General features: G+C 37.1%; 1 protein-coding gene across 3 annotated transcripts in view; it reads right to left on the reverse strand.

Moving 5' to 3' along the window:
• Positions 1-14,704, reverse strand: part of PLOD2 (procollagen-lysine,2-oxoglutarate 5-dioxygenase 2) — a 107,389-nt gene that overhangs the window by 66,357 nt on the left and 26,328 nt on the right. Inside the window, exon 2 of one of the 3 annotated variants that reach the window (XM_027091633.1) lies at positions 13,216-13,325. The exons of the other annotated variants lie outside the window; for them this stretch is intronic. The gene's annotated coding sequence lies outside the window, so the exon portion shown is untranslated. The remainder of the gene's footprint in view (positions 1-13,215; positions 13,326-14,704) is intronic. 3 annotated transcript variants of the gene reach the window in all.

Genomic DNA, 14,704 nt, shown 5'->3' on the forward strand with positions numbered 1-14,704 from the left:
CAAGAGGCTAACTCCTCACACTTTACAGATCACTGCAGTGATTAGAGACCTCATTAAACCTATGGGAATGTTCTGGTTTGTTCATCTACATGAGGCTAAACAAAGAGCTGTTGAAAAACTAGGCAATTAAAATTGGTTATATTTCTGCCAAACGACAGACTGCCAAATAATGAATTATTTTAATGGTAAAAAAGTGTATTTATTTTTAAGGTAAAGCATGCCCTCAACAGAGGATTTCAACACTAAGAGAAACACTTGCATAAAACGCACAAAGTTTTTATCTGTAAAGACAAACTCTCCTAAACGTTATCTAACCAACAAGGTTCACTGTCACCTATAAACCATCACTGATTTATTACACACATCAGTGAGCCCAGAAGCACATTATATTCCTCAAAGCACATGTACAAAAAGAGATCCAATCGTGAGACTGATCCTAATTTTTTAAAATAAATTATGATGAATTGGGAACAAATATTTAGAAAGAGAATCTTAATTTTTCCTCCTATCAATGAATTTTTGTATATGGGAAGTCTATAAAATCCACATTTACACCACCTTCAGTGCTTTGTTTTTTCTTTAAAGAATAAAAGAAACTAAAATCAGCACTTCCCTGGTAAATGCAGCTTTAAGTCACCATTTTATAATGAATTATTATTTTCAATCTAACAAAACACCTCTTCTTAGCAGAAGTAGATAGATTTAAGGAGTCATTTCAAAATACCTATAGAAGCTATTAAGGAAAATGCTTATCAGGAAAAGACATGTTGGAAAAATGCATAAAAGAAACAAGTGCGTCAGAAAATGCCAAAGGTTAGCAGCCAGGGCATTTTTTTTTAACCTTAGGATACAGAAGGACCAAAGGACTAAGAAAACAAAATTAACATCTTTTTAACTTTCTAGGCACTGAGTTATATCATTTGACTCTCACTTGATTGTTATCAATAAGAAAAAAGTCAGACAGTGTTAAATATCCCTTAAACAGTAGACAATCATTGAAAATGAAATATATAGCATTAATGTATTCTAGGAATCAATTAAAAACAATTTCATATGACCCAAGGTAATCATCAAATTTTGAAAATACTTTAAACAAAATATACATAAGTGTAAGACACATAAAGAAAGAAATTCAAACAAGTCAACCAAAAAAAGGAAAACATTTTCATGAAAATAAATATCAACATTCTTAGATATTTTTCTAGAAATATGTATTTCTCACATAACTTTCACCATTATGAGAAATAGATATTTAAGGAAAACTAAAAGTCATTTTCATTAAAGCTGTCAGAGCTGAAGCAAATATATTTTAAGAGTACTTTTTCAATTAACTATTCTTTAAAAAACAAAATTTCATTTGTGAAGTTTCAAACAGGGCTTAACAATTAAGAAAACTTGACCTATTTATCATTTACAATAAATTTTGAAATAGGCAATACAAGATTTTATTTCATAAGAGTAAAAGGAATACTTTTTAAGTCTCTTTTCTGCATAATAAAATGACAAGACAGCTTTCTTTCTTAACTTTTTCTACACAAAAAAAGTTTATAGATTTTACCTGGGTGGATTTTTATACTTATAATTTCCAGTACAAAATTAACAGCAAGGATTTCATCATCCTTAATAGGAAAAGTAATGGGAATATATGTATACATAGAGCGGATGCACTTTGTTATACAGCACAAACTAACACAGCATTGTAAAGCAATTATACTCCAATAAAGATGTTAAAAAAAAAAAAAAAAGTAATGTTGGCCAGACCCTTGGGCAGACAGAAATGTTATGGAATCTAATGACTCAGAAGGCAAAACTAAAAATATGTAGTCTGACTGTGTCTGGCAAGCCTATGCCAAATAAGGACTCCTGTTGCTTCAGTACTGTTGCTAATTACAAAAAAGCAAAACCAAGTAATAAATAAGTAGTTCTGTCAAAGGCAGGCCTGTTCAGTAACATTACGTAGAAACTTCTGTTTCTTCTTACCTGCTATTCACTATCGTGACTATGATGAGAAATAAATCTTACTCAACTGGGGGAAGTAAAAGAAGAAAGTGCTGGCATGCACCACTCACAAGTTCTTGCCAACCAGTTCAACAGTCCAACTTGTTCACCATCTACGAAGTGTGCGTGTCAAAAATTTAACCTACATTTGACACATACTTTAGATTCCACTAAAATTTATACCACAAATTTATCAGAAATATAAGGACAGAAGACAACTGATCTACAGAATCAATGGCAAAAGAGAAAAAAAGGAAAGGGAAACTATTATAGTATATCGCCAGAATTAAGAGACAATTCAACCAAACATACATCACGGCCTTTATTTGGGTCCTGATCTGAAAAGTCAACTATAAAAGGGTATTTATGAGAAAATGAGGAAAATCTGAACACTAACTTGTATTTGTCAATATTACAGAATTATTGTTAATTTTTTAGCATGCTAATGGCATTGGTATTTTTTAAAGAGTTCTTATAATTTAGAGACAAATAATAAAGTATTTACTCAATGAAAGGAAGTAGTGTTTGTGATTTGTTTTAAAATTATTAGGGGTAGATGGGAGACAATGGAGGAGGAAGATAAAGAGTAAATAAGACTGCCCACGTATGATGACTATTAAAAGTGGGTTCCATTTATATATGTTTGGAAATCCCTAAATTAAAAAAAGGGAGTTCAACTTTAAGCACAATCCCTAATCTTCCAATCAGAAAAATATTCAATATAAAACTCTTTTCAACAATCTGAATCATCTAAGTAAAAGGAAAAACAGAATAGACAGCAGAAATTTTCTAACCAGACAATATTATAATTTAAACAACTATAATTAGTACCTTACCCAATCCACCCACAACAACCAAAAGGATCAAGTGAGATGATTGAAGAAATGGGCTTGAATAATGGGTACCCATCAACCACTACCAAAACCAGTCTAAGACGGTGTCAAAGAAAAGACAAATGGAAGCCCAACTGTGACCAAACATAAACTCTAGAGCCACTGCCTGACTCTGTTAGAAAACTGTTAGTACAGTTTGCATGAGCAAGAAACATGTAAATCATCTATAGAGTGTGGTCTATTACAACAACCATTTATCAAATGAAAATCACATCATAGCAAAAAAAAAAAAAAAACCTCTGTAATCATATTTACAAAGTCCCTCAAAATACCTAGCACCATAGTAAGGTTTAATAAATATTTGTTAAGTAGCTTAATATTTAGCCCCCTACGAAAATTTACATGAATAACAGAATTTCTCCAATAATCTAAATCTTTTTTATTTAGAAAGGCAAAAAACACCCTGTTATGTTCTTTCTTACTAATGAAATTACAGCTCTGGGGAGGAAAAATGGCATTGTTAGTCTTTTTTTTCTCCAAATAGTTGTTGATACAATACCAGAATTCATCAATTTTTAGAGCTGATATAATTTTTCTTTCCAAAAACAAATCATGGCTTTAAAACAGGAAGTTTTGGGGCTAATATATCCTATCTCCAAACTGCTAAAAAAAAAAAAATCAGCCCATAAATCCAGCTGAAATTCATTGTCTTAATAACAGGCATCACATTCAGTAACTCAGTGCCAGCCCAGCTGCCTTTGATCTCACTCAGAGGGATAATTCTCCCTACTTCCCAAGAAACTTTCCCTACACCCAGTCTTAATTTTAAATTTGCAAAAATCAAGAAAAATAATTCTACCACAGAAGGAGCTCTGAGTATATACTTTACTCTGCAATAACTCATTTAATGAAAGACATGTCCTTCATCTGAAAGGATCAGTGGTGCTCAACTTTCTATTCAAGGAACGCATTTTCCTAGGAATGGTTAGTATAGGGGCCAGCAAACTTTCCCTGTAAAAGGCCACATAGTCAATATTTTAGGCTTTGTGGTCTACATACAATCTCTGTCACGATTCTCCTTTTTTCTTTCTTCTTTAAAACTTTTTTAAAACAACAAAAAAATAATAATCCTTAGTTTTCTGGCTGGCTGTACAAAAACAGCCATGGGCCAGATTTGGCCTGAGGGTCATAGTTTGCCACTGTGGTTGGCCATAGGGATCTGACAACAAACTTCTTGGGTTCCAATCTCAGACCTACCATTTATTACTTGTTTGAAATTGGTCAGTTACTTAAACTCTGTGTCTCATCTGTTTCTCATCTATGTGTGTAATAATAGCACCTGATAGCCTTGCTGTGAGAATTAATGAGTTAATATATGTAAAGTGGATGATACACTTAAGTCCATACATAGGTCTAATGACAGTATCTTATTATTTCCACTCAACAGATAAATGTGTAAGGGAGTTGATGTGCAAATCTCAGCAAGTTATGCAACTCAATCTTTTTCTCTACCAGAGTTATTCATTCAAGAACCAAATATCTCTTCCAACTCTCAAGATTTTATGATGCCAGTACAGTACTGTCCCCTTACCCAAGGTTTCTGTTACCCACAGGGTCAATCATGGTCTGAAAATATTAAATGGAAAATTCCAAAAATAAATAACTTATAAGTTGTTTAAATGGCAGGCCATTCTGAGTAGCATGGTAAAATCAATTACCATCCCGTTCTGTACTGCCTGGGATGTGAATCATCCCTCTGTCCAGTGTATCCTGTCCATTAGTCATTTAGTAGCCATCTCAGTAATCAGATCCACTGTCACAGTATCACACTGCTTGTGTCCGAGTCACCCTTATTTTACTTAATAATGGCCCCAAAGCACAAGAGTAGTGATGCTGGTAATTCAAACAAGCCAAAGAAAGCTGTAAAGCGCTTCCTTTAAATGAAAAGGTTCTTGATTTAATAAGGAAAAGGAAAGCATATGCTGAGGTTACTAAGATCTACGCTAGGAACAAATCTATCTGTGAAACTGTGAAGAAAGAAAAAGAAGTTCATGCTAGATTTGCTGTCTTGCCTCAAACTGTCAAAGTCATGGCCACAGTGCATGGTAAGTGCTTAATTAAGATAAAAAGGCATTAACTTGATACAATAAGATATTTTGAGAGAGACCACATTCACATAACTTTCATTACAGTATATTGTTATAACTGTCTATTTTATTATTAGTTATTGTTGTTAATTTCTTACTGTGCCTGATCTATCAATTAAACTTTATCATAGATATGCATGTATAGGAAAAAACAGAGTATATATAGGATTCGGTACTATCCACAGTTTCAGGCATCCACTGGGGGTCTTGGAATTTATCTGCCGCAGATAAGGGGTGGAGGCAACTGTAATGCGGGAAAAAAATCTATGTAAAAAGAGTTCAATTTAAACTGTGCACTAAAATAATTTAGCATGTAACTACAGATACACCGTCTCAAATCTTTTCATTTCTCTCCATCTCCAAGCAAGCTAACTCAAATTACGATCATCACTAGCCCAGGTTTCCACAATACCCTCCTACTAGCCCAGGTTTCCACAATACCCTCCTAAATCCCACTATACCCATTCCAATCATATCTCTACAAAGCAGACTTAATCTTTTCCAAAAAATTAGATATCTAATCATGTCACCCCATTGCTAAACATCCTTAAATGACTTTCCATTGCTATTAGCACTGCGGCCAAGCTACTTTACCTTAATGTGGTCCTTGACTACCTCTATCCTCTCTAATCTCACCCACCATCTCTCTGCCCTTTGCTCTCTCTGCTCCAACTGCAGTTCTTCTTTATTTTTTTTTTCAGTTCTCCAACAATGCCTTCTCCCTCCCACCCTGAGGAGAAGATCCTAGGCAAAACCTTTATCTAATGTCACCTCTCATCTTTTGATGCAACCACTGCCTGTTCAATTCATTGAGATTCTTACACATATGCCATTTCCTTGGGGGAAACTTCCCTGACCTACTCAAGTATGTCAGTGCCCATTATACATTTTCACTGCATCCTCTACCTCTCTTTTGGAGCACTTATGACAAATTGTAATTACATATTAATTTGCATGATTACTATTCAAGAGTAAAGTCTCTTTCTCCGACTAGACTGTAAATTCCAGAAAGGTAGGATGTTTTTTGCTCAGGACCTATCAAAGTGTTTAGCATATAGTAGATTCTTAATAAATATTTGTTGAATGAGTGGATTCAGGAACAAGGGATGTTATATTTTATCTGTGTGGGTGTATAAAATAATTTGTTCCCAACAAAATCCTTATGTAGATTGCCTTATTACATCCAACTCATAGATGAAAAAAATAAGGTTAAATAGGTTGACTTAGCCAAAGTCACCCAACAAGTTACTAGCAAAGCTGGAAGTGGAACTTTGGGTATTCCTCAAAGTCCATTTCTTTCCAATGTTTCATGTGGCCTCACTTGGTGGTAAGAGGTCAAGAGGCTAGAATCTGTTTAAAATTAAAATTAAAATCTGTTTAAATGTACAGAAAAGAGATAACATAGCAAGCCTAAGACTTCAATCTTAGTTTGCAGGATTGATCCTCGGCTGGCATCTGGAAAGCTGGATTTGGAGAGGATTCCCACCATTCCCAGATAAGAACAGCTCATTGCATGTGAATTGTACAAACAAGGTATTTATGCTGAACACCAGCTTTCCTTCTAGGAGTTCGGAACTCTGGTACAGGGGTTGCCTCTATGACTAGCCCCGAATAAAAACCTTAGGCACTGAGTCTCTAATGAGCTTTCCCAACAAATAACGTTTCACATGTGTTGTCACAACTAGTTGCTGGAGGAATTAAGCTAATCCTCTGTGACTCCACTGGAAAAAGACTCTTGGAAGCTGTGTCTGGTTCCCCTGGACTTTGCCTATGTGCCTTTTCCCTTTGCTGCCTTTGCCTGGTATTCTTTCAATGTAGAAAAGTCATAGCTATCAATATGACGATACACTGCATCATCTGAGTCCTCCTACTGAATTGTGGAACCTGAACATTGTCTTGGGGATAGCTGACCCATTATGCTTCTAGCTACAGGCAGCATTTCTTCATCTGAGAGAGACACCATGGGCCTAATTGATTATGTCTGATACACGGTTGAGTTTTACATTCTGGGCTCAGAGGCCAGGCTAGAGACATACAGCAAAGACTCCAAATAGACTCCATAAAGGAAATATTTGGTAGATAAGACAATCATACCCTGCTCCTCCGCTGATTGAGAAGCGTTTCATTTTCACATAACGTTACTCAAATACAAACTCAAAAATGAGCCAATGTGTGAACTGCTGACCGAAACAAACAAAGAAAAAAAAACACAATCTTAACGAAAGAGGTGACGATCCCACTGTAACCTGTGCAGTTCAGGTACAAAAAATTATCGGACGTCTGGCATGCTACATTAAGGAGAATTTTGACAAACATGGAGTTTGACCAGCATGGTTAGAGGTCTGGCAATCATTTCACATATTGAATAATTGAGGAAGTGAGAATTTTTCTACCTGATAAAAAAGATTCACCACCTCTCTACCTCACCATATTTGAAGAGAAAAAAAAAAAAGGATTTCCTCTGTTTTATTTTCAAAGAGATGATTAGCTAGGGGAAGAATTAATGGAGAGGAGGCAAATTTTCTATCAATACTGTCTTACTCTGTTCAGGCTGCTATAACAAAACACCACAGACGTGGTAGCTTATAAACAGCAGAAATTTATTCCTCCCAGTTCTGGAGATCACAGCACCTGAACGAACACGTTCTGGTGAAGGCTTTTTTCTTGGCTCATAGCCAGCACCTTCTCCCTGTGTCCTCACATGGTGGAAGGGGCCCGGGACTCCGTGGGGTCTCTTTTATAAGAACACTGATCCCATTCATGAAGGCTCTGCCCTCATGACCTAAGTGTCTCCTATAGGCTCCACTTCATCGTCTTCAGATGTTAGGATTTCGACATATGAATTTTAGGGAGACACAAACATTCAGACCATTATAGTTACCAACCTGTTGACTAAAAACTATGGCTATTTTATGAAACACTTTCATCCATGGGAACTGTTATAGTGGGCAAATAAGAATAAGCTTTGGTCTCTGGATATTTGCTTAAGTAGACCTTCTAATGAATATCCTTCTCACAAATGGGATCGAATATTTCATAGTATAAGCACCTTCATAATTTTATCATGGTGAAAGGGGATGGGGTATCTTCGGAACCTCTTTTATAAGAGCACTAACCCAATTCATGATGACTCTACCCTCATGACTTAAGGATCTGCCAAAGACCCCACCTTCTAATATCATCACCTTTGTGGGTTAGGATTTCAATATATGAATTTTGGGCGGCCACAAACATTCAGGTCATAGCAAATACAAAGTACAGTTAAAAGCACTCAGAATGAATGTTCTGTCTTGGAAAAGCAGCATTTCCTATCCTTACAAGTATTAAAATAAATAGCACAGGACCATTTTCCAGAATTTATGACTTGGAGAGCACAACTGATCCCTTCAAAAGTTATGAGATGCATACCTTGAATGTAGTTTTAATGTCAAAGGAAAAAAGACCTGCCCTCTTCACAGCCAGAGCTGACTCCAATCTGTTGAATTTCAAGGGTTCAAAGGTTGCAGCAGGACTTCCCTGGTGGTGCAGTGGTTAAGAATCCACCTGTCAATGGACGGGACACAGGTTCGAGCCCTGGTCCGGGAAGATCCCACATGCCGTGGAACAACTAAGCCCGTGCGCCACAACTACTGAGCCTGCGCTCTAGAACCCACGAGCCACAGCTACTGAGCCTGCGTGTCACAACTACTGAAGCCCGCGCACCTAGAGCCCATGCTCCACAACAAGAGAAGCCACCGCAATGAGAAGCCTGTGCACCGCAACGAAGAGTAGCCCCCGCTCGCAGCAACTAAAGAAAGCCCCTATGCAGTGAAGACACAATGCAGCCAAAAATAAATCAATTAATTTTTTTAAAAAAAGGTTGCAGCAACCTCCAAAATAGAAAGATGTACCAGTAATGAGAACCTCCTTTGAGTGGGATGATATAACCCATCTGCTGGCCAAATGCTTTAGCAGAGAGTATGACCCACCTGCCAGAAATTTGGTCCCAAGGTTGTACGGTTTGTTCAAACAAATTATTGTGTTCGATTTACAATCTGATCTACTGCTCTTTATTCCATATTTTGCATAGGCATTGAAAGTATTTCCCAGACTCATCAGCAAAGGGCATCAATAATAAAGTTAATTACCAGGACAAAACAGCAGGGGCTGAGATCATATACTCTTGCTAATTCACCTACAAATGGAAAAAGAAAGAAAAAAAAAAAACCCACAAAAAAACAGTTGTCCTAGGGCAGAGAACATCCTGAGATGCACTTGTGGTCCATGTGAGACAAAGCTGCAAGGGTGAGGTGCCTGAGCCAAGATGACCTTTATTTCTCGATAATGGGAAACAAAAAAATCTTTTTAAAGAAGTCTGCTTAACCTAAAGGAATGAAAATAAATCAATGTGGGACGCAAAATTAAAAGCAGACCTGACAAAGTGTGGAGGAGCTGAAAGGAAACAAATGAAAAGTCGTAACTGTAACTCATCATCTTCAAGTACACGGAAACATTTGCTTCTCCCACTCCACATTGCCATGAACACATTATACTTATATATATTTTAAGAGGGCATTTTCCATTGTACCCAGGTAGCATAAAATGAGTACAATTAATCTGAGCAGCAGCCCATCCTCACCTGCTTGAGAGTTTTATGGCATCTTTGCTGGCAGTTCAGAATCCTCCCCCACAACTTGCTAGTTCCCCACAATGTCCAACAAGTTGAAGTTACCATATAAAAGATTACTATAAAACCAAATCAGCACATTAGACATTTCAGGGACATAAAATTAAATGTAGACGATGTGACATCTACAACTATAAATACCTTCTCCTATGGAATTACTACAAGACTCCAAAAGAAAGCTTCATTATTCACTTTGTGTCATAAAATGTCATAAACTATCATCTTTATATGAGGAATGTCTTATTTTTTGGAGTATATCCCAGAAAATAAAAGAAATATTCTAGTATTCACTATGCCAAGTTAGAGATTAAAACAATATATTTGTATATACACATGACTGCTTTTTCCTTCTGCAGCCACTTTTTGTAATTTAATTTTTGGACTGGGTGACAAAGTGGGAAGTGATATTCTTTCCCAGCCCTTTCTCCCAGACATATAGCTGACTTTCCCTCAGGAGATACCAATGATATTGTTCTTATGGATGCGTCAAGAGATGTCAATGCATACAATGCCAAACACTTTATAATCTATACCCCATTTTGCTTCTTTTTCCTTTTTTCAATTTATTTACACTTAAAAAAAAACCAGTTCACCAATTTCTTCAACCCCTCAACTCCCCAACTTTTGGCAATCATGATTCTGTTCTCTGTGTCCATGAACATATATATATATGTGTACATACATATGGGTGTGTATATATATGTATATATGTATGTGTATATATATAATGTGTGTATAAATATATATATGTTTTAAGATTCCACATGTGAGAGCAAACAGTATTTGTTCCTCTCTAACTTATTTCATTTAGCACAATGCCCTCAAGGTCCATCCATGTTGTCACAAATGGGAGGATTTCATTCTTTTCTATGGCTGAGTAATAATATTTCATTGTATATATGTACCACAATTTCTTTATCTGTCCATCTATCAATGGAAACTTAGGCTGCTTCAATATCTTGGCTATGGTAAATACTGCTGTGATGAACATGACTGTGCACATAGCTTTTCGAATGAGTATTTTCATTTTCTTCATATAAATAACCAGGAGTGGAATTGCTGGATCATATGATAGTTCTATTTTTAATTTTTTGAAGAACTTCTATACTGTTTTCCATAGTGGCTGAACCAAATTTACATTCCCACCAACACTGCACAAGGGAACCTTTTCTCTTATTAGAGTCTTTATTTTAAAGTCTACATTGTCTGATTTAAGTATAGCTACTCCAGCTTTCTGCTGGTTTCCATTTACATGGAGTATCTTTTTCTATCCCTTCACTTTCAGTCTGTGTGTTTCCTTACATCTAAATGAGCCTCTTGTAGGCAGCACATAGATGAGTCTTGGCCTTTTTTTTAATTCATTCAGGCACTTTATGTCTTTGGATTGGAGAATTTAATCCATTTAAAGTTAATTATTGATAGCCATGTGCTTATTGCCATTTTGTTAATTTTCTGGCTATTTTTGTAGTTAAATATTTTTTTGCAACTTTTAAAAAAAAGTTACATATCTTTGAGATATTTTCAAATGGAATCCAGCAGCACAGTATTCCATTACATGGATGAACCATAATTTAATTACCACCATGCTAGTGGCAGATATTAAATTATTTCCAATCTAATACTGTACTAAAAAAATTCTGCAATTGATAACGATGTACATAAGTAATTTTTTACATGTAAGATTGTATCTGTAGGATAAATTCAAAATAGAATTTCTGAGTCAAAAATTTCCTCCCATTCATTATCACCATTATCATTTGACTTTTTTTTTTTTTTTTTTTTCCGGTACGTGGGCCTCTCACCGTTGTGGCCTCTCCCGTTGTGGAGCACAGGCTCAGGACACGCAGGCTCAGTGGCCATGGCTCTCGGGCCTAGCCGCTTTGTGGCATGTGGGATCTTCCCAGACCGGGGCACGAACCCATGTCCCCTGCATTGGCAGGCGGACTCTCAACCACTGCGCCACCAGGGAAGCCCTTGACTTTGTTTTGACATATGATTTCTGCCAGGCAAAATTTCTTTTCCTACAATATTGTTTTTATCAGCCATTAACTCTTACATTCCTAGGTTTGTGTTATACTTTAGAAAGTCTTTCCACGTTATAATTATAAAATAATTCTTCCATATTTTCTTCCAGTTTTTTATATAGTTTTTTCATATTTCTTTCTTTTATCATGTGGCTGAAGTGGAATAAATGAAATGCTGAACCTGTTGAGGCTTTCTCTCATATTATTCCAAACAAGGAAGTCCTTGGGTTCCATTCTGAATTTTATAGATAGATACATAGATAGGTAGGTAGATAGATAGATAGATAGATAGATTTCTTTTCTAGATAGCCCTCTCATTTTATTTTATTTTATTTCATTTCATTTCATTTCAGTCCGCTCAGCACGCGGGATCTTAGTTCCCTGACCAGGGATCAAACCCGTGCTCCCTGCAATGTTTTAAAGAGAAATAGTAATTATTTCAACTATGATTGCAAGGTGACCTATGATTTTTTAAAGACAGAAAAAAAAAATGTCTCAAAATATACAAATGCTGAGAACACTAAAAGTAACAGGAACATAATACTGTCCCGTAATTTGTTTTTCTGTAAGTAAAACTGGCTTCATAACACTATTTTGATTGGATATAAAGTCCCACATAAAAGGTTCTCTACCTGCTCCCATCTGCCACACTGACAAAAACTCCCCTAAGATGGAATTATCTCTGACCCAATCAGCTCCCTGTTGTCTAAGTGCCTGATACTCCTCCCTTCTTATATTTCTTCTTTCAGTTTTGAATAGCGACTTTCTTGAATTCTGAACCAGGTCATACGTTGAAAGAATACATGGGTGATTCTCACTGACAAGTCATTGTTGAACAAGTCTGTGGCTGGTCAACCTCAGGACCTTGAGATAACCAACCTCCCAGAATGGCCTCAGTCACATCAGTCATGGTTCATCAGAACCCCTGCACCACACTTCCAGATCTAGGTTGATTCCATAGGGTGGGGACGGTGTGGTGTGTGGGTAAGCATGCACCTCAACATGGGGCTCAGAACTCTTGAAGGACAGCAGCAGAAGAAATCTACCCAATTGACCTTTCACCCTATCTCATGCAAGACAATACAAAGCCCTGAACATGTTCACTTTTCTAAGTTCAGTGCCCATTATGATGTGTATGATAGGTCAGTTTTAACAGGAAGCCGAAGATCCTTCTGAACATGTGTTTATATTCTCCCGGTGCCTGAAGTACAGTTTAATTCAAGTTTGAAATTGGGGGAAAAAAATTCAAAAAGATTGGTATCATATAGCAAACACAATTATATGATTAAAATAAGTCCTTATAAAGAGCCAGTCATTTTAAGTGTTTGATTTCAATCCATTATCATTCAGGCAATAAAGAGATAGAAAGATGTATACTGGTACATTACCTGTGTTCAAGTAAAATATTTAATTTGATATGTAACACACAGTTGGCACTTACTTGTTGACTTTAACGGTTTCTGTGATAACCGCCCCACCCCCACCCCAGGCCTCTAAACACCCACCCCCCGAGGCCATTTAACCTCCATCCCAGAGTTCATACCAACCTCTTCTCAGTCCTCAGGTGCTTCCATGCCAAGCTCTTCTGCAGAGACAGGTTCCTTTCCTTAATAACTGGGTTGTCTGTCCTTCACTTTTCCCATCAGTGATCAGATACCTATCATGACATATTATTTCAATAGACGACTAGAATCTGGTTTTGTACCTTCTTCCTCAATTTTAGCTCCTGTCAAAATATTCCGGTCTCAGAGCCGGCACCCCAAAGGCTTACCAGGAAAGGCCATACGTGCTGCCTCAGACTGTGCATGGCTCACCATTCTCAAGATTTGCCCAGTGCTAATGCTCACAACCTCCAAGTTCTCTGCTAACCTTCTACTGTCCAAAACTTACTCCACAAGAAGAAAATCTGAATCATGGACATAAGCATTCACTAACAGAGTTCCATTCCCCTGATGGTCCTTTATCCTGTAGACATGTTTCCTAGTTTCTTTTTCAGAGAAAAGTTTTTGTTTACTTCATTCTTGGAACATTCTACCTCTGGCCCTCCTACACCCATTTTAGTTTCCTCCCATCTCTGGGGATTGCTGAACTTTGAAGATTCAACTGGTTCCTTAATTCAGACACTCCCAGTCTGGTCCATCATGCTGATGTCCTTGTCCAGCAGCTCTCAAACATCAGCTTGCATCAGAAATACACAAAGCCTTATTAAAACATGCATTTCTGGACCACACCCCCAGAATTTTTGATTTGTTGTGTCTTAGGAGAGGTTCAGAAATAATTTCTGTGCACCAGGCATCAACACCAGGAGATGCTGATAAGGCTGAACAAGGATCACATTCTAAGAACTACATCCTAGGTAGGCCGGTGAACATACACACTTCGGTATCTCTAATTCCAGGTAACAGCCCAATGAAGAGGTTAAACAATGAAGAAAGAAATCAAAAGTAGTTGGGGGGCTGGTAGTGCCATAGAAGAAAAAAAATTTAGGGGGCCTCAAAGATGGGGTAAGACTTAGCTAGTCAGAAATGAGGAGGAAATAATAGTGTTTTCAGTATCCAGAACGACAGGAAATGGTTAATCGCAAATCATAATTTAGGAGTGAGAGAGACCAGCTGGCAGCCGAGACGTGGCAGACCATGGAGGCCAAGGCCAAGGGCACCGAGCTCTGTAAGGGACAGGAATGCCACAGAAGGGTTTGAGCAGAGAATTAACATTGTTAAGGTGCCATAATTTCATTCACTCCTTCAAAAAATATTTATTGTAGGCCTACTATATGCCAGACACTGTTCGAGAGTTTGGGGATTCCAGAGTGGACACGAGACAAAAAATAAATCTTTGCCATCATGGAGTTTACATTCTAATGCAGGGGGACAAAAACCAAAACAAAAAATAACTTCATCTAACTTACACGGCTAAAGAGAAAGGAGGAAGGGGCACAGGGAGTCTTGAATTGTTTGGCATTTGGGATAGCATAATCAAGTTTCACGGAGAGGGTGATGTGAAGTGAAGCAAGTGAGTTAGCTCTGCAGGTATCTG

Source organism: Aethalodelphis obliquidens, unplaced genomic scaffold (assembly GCF_003676395.1).
Source record: "Aethalodelphis obliquidens isolate GAN/ISIS:26980383/991018 unplaced genomic scaffold, ASM367639v1 scaffold72, whole genome shotgun sequence".
In the NCBI taxonomy this organism is placed as follows: Eukaryota; Metazoa; Chordata; class Mammalia; order Artiodactyla; family Delphinidae; genus Aethalodelphis; species Aethalodelphis obliquidens.